Source organism: Haematobia irritans, chromosome 4 (assembly GCF_050003625.1).
Source record: "Haematobia irritans isolate KBUSLIRL chromosome 4, ASM5000362v1, whole genome shotgun sequence".
NCBI lineage: Eukaryota > Metazoa > Arthropoda > Insecta > Diptera > Muscidae > Haematobia > Haematobia irritans.
The window spans coordinates 64,969,172-64,980,571 of NC_134400.1; positions in this window are offsets into that span (position 1 = coordinate 64,969,172).

The window sequence follows — 11,400 nt, forward strand, 5'->3', positions numbered from 1 at the left end:
GCAGGTTGCCGGAAATGTTCGGAAGAACATACGCTGTAGTCTCCAGTAGGAGCGACTCATCTAGTGGGGTACCAATGCAAAGTGAACAAAGTTCTCTCGACGTGATCGAAACACTTTGATTCACACCAGAAATTGTAGCCGAAGTCGAAGACGTACTCAGTCCAAGTCGGTTCCGCAATCCTTCCGTAATAAAGGATGATTCCGAAGCGGGATCTATTAAGGGCCTAGCAGGATACGTGATACCCTGGTGAACGATATTCACCATTGCAGTTCCTAATAATACATTTCCAGTACGCGAAGTATGGAATACCTGTCTACTCGACGTCCCTGACACAATGCCAGTCGATGTAGAAGGCTGATTGGTATCCACTGATGCTACCCCGGTATCTCGTATAAGCGGTGCGGAAACGACCGGAGCAGTTATGGGATCATATATCCCTGTGCAGAAGAGTGTGGTGTCTTCTACCACATTTACCGCAATCATATGCGCTGGGGCAATTAGCTGCAACATGTCTGCGGGACAGACAATTCATGCAGCACTGATGGCTCCTAATAATATTCATCCTCTCACGAACTGAAAGATTATGAAACCTAGAACACGTTCTGAGGTGATGATGTCGTCGAAAGAGAACGCATAATCTGTCAGGAGAGGATTGGGAGGAAGGAGGCGTACTTGATGGGGAACGAGTCGTTTTCGCATTCGTGAAATGCGAGCGAATTCTTTTGTTGGCCGGAGGCCTGGCGTCAAAGCCGCGGATATCGCGAAGACATGTCAATGTCTGGATTCTTTCCGTGAGAAAGAAGTCCAAATCTGACCAAGAAGACAAAGCAGACTTTTCCTTAATACTCTGTTCCCAAAGTGTGACAGTACATTTCGGCAATCTTTGAAGGCATAAAAAGACGAGGATGGGATCCCAGTCATCAGTAGCCACATCGTAGATGGACATTGTCGAAATGCATGTCGAGATACCACGTTGTAACTTCTTCAGTCCTGAACTGGTCTCAGACTCCAAGACTGGCAAATCAAATAATAATTTGAGTTGGTGGTTCACCAAGAGGCGGGTATTATCATAAGTACCCTTTAGCGCCTTCCACGCAAGAGCGAAGCTTCTATGCGTGAGCGGAAATTTCGAAACCACATCGCGAGCTTCACCACTGGTTTTCTTGAGTAAATGACACAATTTTTCAATATCGCTAAGTCGGCTATTGTTAATGTATACCGCTGTGAAGAAATCTCTAAATGTCGGTCAATTGAGAAAATCGTCGTCAAAACATCTATATCACAAGGCGGCAGATTGAGACTGTGGGAGGAACTATTGTCTCCCCTAGAGCTGATAGAAGAGCCGCGTGACTCATCGGACCTATGGGAAACATTCAAAAGTGATGTTTGGTCCTCCAACCGAGGCGATTTAGCAGAATGCTTAGATGGTGCACGTAGTGGTGCATTTAGAACCGTGCTCAGATTTGTCTTCTGCGGCATTCGAGGCTGCGTTTTCTCGTTTTGTTGGGAGGCGAGGACTACCCCGAAGGGTAGTATCGGACAATGGACGAAACTTTGTAGGAGCCAGTAGAGTGTTGCTAAGAGAATTTTCCCAATTCATAAAAAGCTCATCATCTGATATTTCGAATAAATATTTGTCCCATGGCCTCGAATGGAGCTTCATCCCACCTCATGCTCCTCATATGGGAGGGTTGTGGGAAGCAGCTGTTAAAAGTTTTAAACACCATTTTAAACGATTAGCAGGCACACATAGGTTTACGTTTGAACAACTTGCCACATTGTTAGCCCGTATAGAGGGCGTTCTCAACTCCCGTCCCATATCAGCTCTTTCGGAAGACCCAACGGATATAAGTGCGTTAACACCTGGCCACTTCCTTAAAGGATCACCGATGGTAGCCTTACCTGAACCGCTATCTCCGAACCTTTCGTTAATAAATCGTTGGACAAAATTGAAGGCCATTCACCATCAGTTCGCCATTCGTTGGAAAGAGGACTATTTGAAGTCGCTTCAAAAACGTTACAAGTGGAAAGCGCCACAATGTAATATAAAGAAGGGTGATTTAGTAGTAGTGATTGACGAACTGCTACCGCCTAGTGAATGGCGGCTTGGTCGAATCGAAGAGACTCAACCCGGTTTAGATGGAAAAACTCGTGTTGTTCAAGTGCGTACTGCTATGGGTCTCATAAAACGGCCAGTTGTCAAGTTATGCTTACTACCGTACTTAAACGTAGCCGAATCAAATTAACATTAATTCAAAATCTCCAACAAATTGGAGAGTTATTTTCCATTTAACCGCACTTTACTTTTTATCCTTACAGATAAGCTAACTCCAACGAATCACGCAATCCAGAGATATATCGCTGCATGTTGTGTAAGCGGTTTCACAGTATACGAACCTGTCCAAAATTTTTGAGGATGAAGCCAATAGACAGATGCCGAACAGTGCGCCAACTTAAATATTGCGTAAATTGTTTAGCGAAGAGTCACACAGTTGCCAAATGCCACTCAAAAAATAAATGTCGTAAATGCCGTAATTACCACCATACCATGTTACATCCGAATGAGTACATGGTTTATGCTTCTGGCAACCGTCAACAGCCACCAAATTCTCATACGCCTCTAGCACAACACAAAAAACGGACGCAACAAACTAATGTAAAGACGGGTTCAAATCAACGGAAATTCAACAAAAAAGCTCCACAATCTAATACAAACTCTGTCCCTCAACCATCTATCAATCAGTATCTTTTATCAGACGCAATTCGCTCATTAGCTTCAGTTCTTTGTGCCACAAACCAAACTGATCATTCTTAAGTCCGGCGCCATGTCTAAACAAGACTGTTTAGACTTAATTTAACTATAACTTAATTGAATTTGAATTTAATAGTAAAGTAAATCATTCTGAATTTTGAAATTTGAATTGTATTGCATTGTAACGAAAAAAATTATGGTTTAAGAATCACTTGAAATGTATGAGACTATTCGATTTGCACTAAAGATAGTAATATCGATAAATGTCAAAAGATAATTTCAACTAGTTCTAAAAATTAGTTAAATAGAAAATCGAAAGGTTTCCTGGCTGGTATGAAACATTCAATAAATCACTTTTTATTTTCCCGCAGCCACGAATAGAATTACTTGGTAAGATCATCCTCGAATAAAGGCTTAACTCAAATTTAACCCACTTGTGTTTCGTCTCATTTCTCTCTCTTGAATTATTTTGGATTGGGTTATAATTTCCCATATTGCTCGAGGAACCATTCCCAACCCAAATAACAATATTATCTCGCCTAGCAACTTCATCCATTGAACCTTCTGTGAAGTTTTTGGGATTCTGTCTTCTCTGCATACCCAATATCCACATACAGTCCACAAAAACCACAACCTCTGGAGTCGTATACTCATTAAGCGCTTTTGGTGTCAGTTGGTGCTTTGACATCCTCTCCTGAAACCCCAGTTGTTCAGGCTGAGAAGTAATGTTCCAACAAATATTGGCATTAATATATACTCAGACAGTCAACCTGCAATAAAATCCTTGGACTCTGTGTTCCTCAACTCGAAAACGGCCATCGACTGCCGCAAATCTCTCAATGAGATGGCTGAGCAGTACAATATTCACCTAATATGGGTGCCTGGCCATAGGAACATACCGGGGAACTGCGAAGCGGATGAGTTGGCAAGGCTAGGGACTACCTTACATATTCCAGGGGAACTGGAATTTGTTGGTATGCCCCTAGCTACCTGCAAGCTCATGCTGCGTGAGAAGGCTGTTAGGATGGCAAATGTTCGATGGGAGAATTGCAAGGGTTGTAACGACACCAAGCAAATATGGCCCCATTTCAACTTAAACCGCACACTAGATATGCTAATGTTCTCGAGACGTCAGATATCACTCCTGATATCTGCTATAACGGGTCGCTGCCTGATAGGCGATTTTGCAAAAACTATTGGCGCGAAGTATAATGACTATTGTATGAGCTGTCATGATGCGGAGGAAAAAGAATCAATTAAACACCTCTTGTGTGAGTGTCCTGCATTTTGTGTAAAGCGCAAGCAACTTTTAGGAGCATATAGCTTCAGATTACTGGCGGATCTGGAAAACGTTAACTTAAGCAGTCTGCTAATGTTTTTGGAACAATCTGGTTGGTTCAACAAAGAAAAATAATCAAGAAGGTTCAGCGGTTAAAACTAGAAGTGCCCATATGTAATAGGTACTTTTAGTTAATGTAGTATCACAATGGACTGAATAGTCTAAGTGAGCCTGAATCTTAATCGGGCTGCCACTTTAACCTAACCTAACCTAACCTAAACATAATATTTTTATGCATATTATTATTTTTTTCATTATATTTTTTGAAAACCTATTTAATAATTTTAATTAATGTAAAAAATATATATTTAATTTCAGAGTAACCCAAATAAATATGGACAACTTTTTATATTTCCCCTCAGCGTACAATTTAATAGAGAATTGGTAAGTTTTATATTAAAACTTTGTCTTTCTTTCAACTAGAATATTTATTTTATTATATCCTTCACATCGATAACAACACAGTTTTATGAGTTTATATAAAATACTTCATTATTTCTCTAATTGTTTCAGGTACAAATTTTATGAGATACGTTTTCCAAAGAAAAGTTGAATTCCTTACACCATTTGATAAAATGCCCCCAAATATGGTAAGTTACATGCTAATAAAAGAATTAAAAACTTATATTTCATTACATGGTGTTAATTTTTAACAATTTTCATTATTGCTTCCATTTTTTTTCCAGCAAGATATGTAAAAAAATTACCTACGATGAATAAAAAAAGGATAAGTCAAAATGTCCAAACAGCGAGTTCAAATGAACTACTCTCTGTTCCACGTGGTCATAATTTTTATTCACAAAAAACATTATATTAAGAACTTTCATCATAAGTTTTTATAATAAAGTACTTTTGCTTACAGAAAGTTTAATTTTAATGTATGAACATTTTCATAATAGTAAAACCATTTGTTGTTCCTTTAATTATTTAATTTCTCTGTACTGTGGAAGGATTGATTTAAAAATAGTTTAGTTGTCGACATTTTAAAGAGACTGTAAACCAATTTTTATTATCGGGTTTCCCACAAAATAAGCAAGTAAATCAAAAGAATATTGACTTTTTAACTTGGTAGGGGTATATAAATCTTATGGTGTTGTAAAAATGAATTAAAATACAATGTTATAGGTGAACTAAAATTTAAGAGAATTATAAACTAGACAAGTTGAAAAAAATCTTAAGGGCTAAATCATGGTCAATATTACTACAGTTTAGTTCATTTTGCAATGGAAAAGGGTTCACTGTTTTTTCAGTGTATAGATGATTACATTGTGTCTACTTTGAGAAAGAACCGTTAATAAATAAAGGGTTTGGTCCTTCCCAGTATGATCCCTTATTAGTTCCATGTCAGCAAATGGAAATTCTAAACACTCAGATACAAAGTTACAGTGAAGAGAAATTTCTTCATCTACCTCAGTGAGAGCAGTATCACTCAAAGGATATCACAATGGACTGAATAGTCTAAGTGAGCCTGAATCTTAATCGGGCTGCCACTTTAACCTATCACTCAAAGGAGCTCTTGATGGAGTGTCGGCTATCTTCAAATCTCTTCCTGGTTTATATACCACTGATAAGTCATAGCACTGTAAGCGCATCATAAAACGCTGCAACCTGGGAGGAATCTTGTGTAGGGACTTTTCGAAAAAGCTTACCAACGGCTTATGATCCGTCTCTACGTGTACTCTCAACCCATATAAATACTGATGAAATTTCGAACACCCAAACACAATTGCAAGAAGCTCCATTTCTATTTGAGCATAATTCTTCTGAGTATCCGTCAACGACACTGAGGCATAAGCAATAGGGTTTCGTCCATGCATCTACAGATAAGCTCACCTCACTCTTAGGATTGAAATAAGTCAAAACAGGAGACATGGTAATCTCTTTCTTTAAACTCTCAAATTCCTTTTCATGTATTTCTGTCCAATGCCCCACAGCATCATGTCCTAATAGTTCTCTCAAGTTCCTAGTTTTAGAAGACAAGTTTTCTATGAAGCTACCCAAATAATTCACCATACCAAGAAATCTTTGCACATCTTTCACACTCTCCGGTTTCTTAATATCAACAGTAGCTCTAACTTTTTCACCATCAGGTCTAACACCAGTCTCATTAAAAATGTGTCCCAAGTATTTTACCTCTCTTTTAAACAGTTTGCACTTCTCCTGATTGAACTTCAAGCCTACCTCTTTTGCCCTCTTGAGAACTTTTTCCAAAATGTTTGCATGTTCCTCCACACTTGGAGAAAATACTAAAAAGTCATCAATGTAAATCAGAACACCTGGAATATCACCAAAGAGTCGAACCATTTCCGCATGAAAAAATCTCTGGTGCCGCGTTAATGCCAAATGGCAAGCGTAGAAATCTGAATCGTCCAAATGGTGTATTAAATGTACAGATCCTAGAAGATTTGTCACTCAAAGGTATCATCCAAAATCCACTGTTCGCATCAAGCGAAGAAAAGTACTTCGAACCACTTAATTTTGCCTTACATTCCTCAATTGTAGGGAATTGGTAATGAGATCTCATTATTGCCTTGTTTAAGTTCCTCGGATCCAAACACAGCCTTAAACTACCATTAGGCTTTGTAACTACCACAACGGAATTAACCCACTCTGTCGGTTCCTTAACTGGTACAATAACCTTCATATTCATCATCCTATCTAATTCCTTTTTTAAGCCTTCATGTAGTTTAAACGGAATTCTACGAGGTGGTTCTACAACTGGAACAACATCGTCTCTCAACAATAAATTACATTCATTCTGGAAACAACCAAGACCCTTGATCACCTCCGAATACTTCTCAACTAAATTATTTATTGAAATACAATTAACCTGCTTAATCAAGTTCATATTCACAGCTGATTCAATACCTAAAATATTCTTACATTGTAAATCTACAATAAAAATGTCAAAAGGTAGCTGTTGTTTTTGTACACAGTTCTTACGTCTACCTTTCCCAAGACTGGTACCCTTTCACCATTAAAAGTGCAAATTCTTACTCTAGGTTCTTTCAAATTGTCCAATAACTTCAAATCCTTGGCTGCATCGACTGACAATATGTTCGCTTGGGCACCAGTATCAATTTGGCACACAATCAACTGGTTCTTAATGATTATCTCAACATTCCACTCTTTTGTAATTCCGTCTTTATTTATAAGTTTTCCAATGAACAGGTCGTCGTCTCCTGAATAATCATGATATTCTTCATTATTCGCAGACATTTGAAAATAGAAAAAGAAATATGTTAAATATTTCTTTTTCTGACGGCACATCCTTGAAAAATGATTCATCTTACCACATTCATAACATTTAGCTCCATCAGCTGGACATTTGTCAAATTTTTGGCAATTAAGTCCCTTAATCTTATTTTTATTTCGTTTTGTTACACAGTAATGCAACAGCACGAAATTTATTTTTAGAAAGCTAATTTGTTCGAATTCACCTAAGTAGTGAACAATCGAACAATGCTTTTTGTTTCTGTCAACAACAACAACATGTGACTACTAACAGAAACTCGTTTCAAGGAGACAACAACAATTCTAACGCGTACATTAGTAGTGTTTTTTCCTAGTTTTACGACGGGCTCTTCGTTGCTTATTATATTTCATGTTAGCCTGATACCGAAACAGGCAATTAACGCCCAAATGCATTATATCTAATTTTACAATTATTAATCGAGCTTTATGGACAGATTTAGATTAAGGAACATGATTAATAGAGTAATTTAAAAGAAAACGCCAGATACAAATCTATACACGCCTGGACTGTACATGTTTCGATTCGGGCGAATGAATCTTTCCACAGCCTTTAGTATAGAACTGGCTGGGAGAGATAACTCAATTTTGGACTCTTTATGCTAACTCCTTAGGGTAGGTACTATGTTCGGTTTTCGAGTTGAAAACAACTTTATTTTCGCGATTACTTTTCCTTAAATAATCAAAATTATAAATGAAAACAAACTTATTCCTGTAAAGTCTTGCCGAAATCTAGAGGAACAAGAAACTACGCATCAATTGAGTTAATTTGTCTGCTTTATATTGAACTGTTTTAATAAAGTAACCACGAAAATTTCAACGCGAAAGGCGAACATAGTACTTACCTTTATGGAGAAAACATTTGGGAAATTTCCTCTTACAAATTGAGTCATCTTTTCTCCCACTGTACATCATCTTTTCATATAACTACAAGTCCCTTAATCTTATTTTTATTTTGTTTTGTTACACAGTAATGCAACAACACGAAATTTATTTTTAGAAAGCTAATTTGTTTGAATTCACCTAAATGGTGAACAATCGCACAATGCTTTTTGTTTCTACAGTCAACAACAACAACTTACAGAAACTCGTTTCAAGGAGACAACAACAATTCTAACGCGTACATTAGTAGTGTTTTTTCTTAGTTTTACGACGGGCTCTTCGTTGCTTATTATATTTCATGTTAAGGTGAGTACTATGTTCGGGTTTTTCACCAAAACACTAAACTAAAAGTACAAAAATATATATGAAGACGATTATATTTTGATCAAGTCTTACCAAATAATGGAAGGAAAGGATCCAAATAATTTTATATTTCTATATTAATTAATTAAAAAAAGTAACCGTGAAAACAAGGTTTTCAGCTTGAAAACTGAACGTAGTACTCAGCTTTAGCCTGATACCGAAACAGGCAATTAACATTCCTAACATTTCTCCTAACATTTGGAGAGGGTTTTCCTTTCAAAAAATATACAATAAGTCAGCCGTCGCTGGGGTTTTGTGTCCTGCCCTCCAGGTGATGGAATTTAAATCTGGAATTTGTTAAGGAACCGAGTTGATTTGGAACATGTGTGATAGCTCAAAATGTTCGTATTGATGTCAGCTTTCATGTTCCCTTGTCCAAATTTTCTAGGTTTTCAATATGTGGACATCAGGCGTGTGTTAGTGTCCTGACCACCAGTTTCAACACTGAAATCTGGAATTTGACTGGGAACCGAGCTGATTTGAAACATGTGTTATACCTCAAAATGTTTGTATTGATGTCAGCTTTCATGTTCCCTTGTCCAAATTTTCTAGGTTTTTAGTATGTGTGCTCCAGGCTGGATTTAGTGTCCTAAACTTGGAATTGCACATAGAAATCATTGATTTCTGAAGCAAACTAATGCGCTTTACAGACTATAAGACGACAATGTCCGCGTCCAACTTTTCGATTAAAATCGTACGCATTGACCACACTGCAATTTTTGTTTGACAGACCAATGAAAAAATCGATAGCAGAAATCGATATGATATCGATATTTTTATAAACAATAACATTGAGGAGAAAATTGTGACGCTGTTATGCCTCAATTTGATAAATATTCAAATACTATAGATATTCATAAAATATTGTTTTAATTTTGTTATGATAGCCTCTAAGTTAATCTTTTTATTTTTTTCAGCCAAACTAAAACATGTTTTAGTGTAATGTATGAGTGTAAATCGGGCGAAAGCTATATATGGGAGCTATATCAAAATTTGAACGGATTTCAACCGAATTTGGCATGCATAGTAAGAATACTATTTCTACTCCATGTGCAAATGTTCGGAGTTAGTGTAATCCATAGACAATAGATGTTATATAGATAAGCCAAATGCGTCACTTCCAAAAATTAATTTTCTGACAATTCGTTTTGATTTTTTCGTAAAGAGTCGCGCATTTGCTTTTGTGTTGTTCGTAAAGAGCAATGCTGCTCAATATTAAATTTCGTATTTTCGCGGTTTTTGGTCACAATTTCTTGTTCAAATACGAACTTTTAATATGTTCATTTATTTATAAATCCTCTGCTGCATCATAAACGTTCTAATTTTGTGTAAAATTTGCAAACTACAAAAAGGAAAACGAAAGAGATTGTAAGCGTGCTCTTATTTTTCTCGTTTATTCTTAATCTTCGGAACTGTGAAACTTAGTTTGACACCCATGACCTATCTATATAACATCTATTGTCTATGGTGTAATCCACCCATTTTGAGATCCAAAACAGAGGTTGCGCTGCTGGGTCAGTATTCTCATTTCCTTGCAAAAGTCTTGCCTTGGTATTTATGAGATTGGTTAACTGTTGATATAGATTTTCAATATACATTGTGTTTAAAAAAGGGCTGTTTTCTTTTTGCACTGGATACCCTAAGCAGTCACGGACTAAAAGAAAACAGAGTACTCGTTTATCCAGGAAATCTCCAAAAAATATGCAACACTGTCATCAGCTGTTTAAAAACAATCACAGAAAACAAGTGAAATCTTAAAATTTTAATGTATGAAATGCTCAAATAGTTATAAATATGTACTTCTGCGATTATTCATGACACTGTATCACTTTGAATTTCATGATATTCGATAAATAAGTCACAATAAACTGCTATTTTGAATCTAAAAAGCGTCACTTTATCAAAATGCAATCTGGTAACACCGACTCGACTTGCACTGATGAGATGTTCTGGATGCAACGATGTTCTGGATAGCCCATACAAATGCTGCATCCAGTGTTAAAAGAAAACAGCCCTAAACTTGGGCTGAAGATGTGATGGCATCATGCAAGTTATTCTTAAGAAAAGTCGATTCCACTCTCGTATCTTCTTTTAAGCCATTTAATTCAGAGGTTTACAATAAGCATTCTCATGATCCATGGTCCAATATGGTTCCAAACGTGGTGCCAGTTCTCCAATAGTTGGTCAGAAATAAAGATTGTGATGTGAGAAATGAAGAACGTGGAAGACCAACAAAAAAGTTTGAAGATGCTGAGATTGAATGGAGATGACACCTTGTGAATGCGTGACATAAAAGTAGAAAAGAAATAAAAAGGCACTGGTTTAGAATTTGAACCAAAATATATGGGCTTTATTTAATAAATTATTGTTCGTCAAACAATATTTACCTTCGTAGAAGCGAGAGAGTCTCAAAGAGAATGTCAAAAAGCTTGAATGTCGAAAGGCGGGGGTTGATGACATTTGACGTTAGAAAATGTCCTTATTTTCGTACCGAAAAGCAGAAAAGGTATAGACAAATCCTAACGGCGGGATTACACTTGAAAATGATTATATGATTTAACAAAAGCTAAGAAAACGGCATTTGAACTTAAACATTGCCGCCCGCCTTGCAACATCCAGCCATGTTGCAAAATTTAAAGTAATATTAATTATATGTTCAATTTAAATAATGAAAGTATACAGAATGAACATTTCAGTTAATAAAAAAGGAGCATTTTATTTTAGTTCAATTCTGTTTTTTCTTGTTATGGTTTCCAATTCCTGTTTCATTTTTTCAAAAACAAATTCATATTTACAAATGTGCTCGTCAAG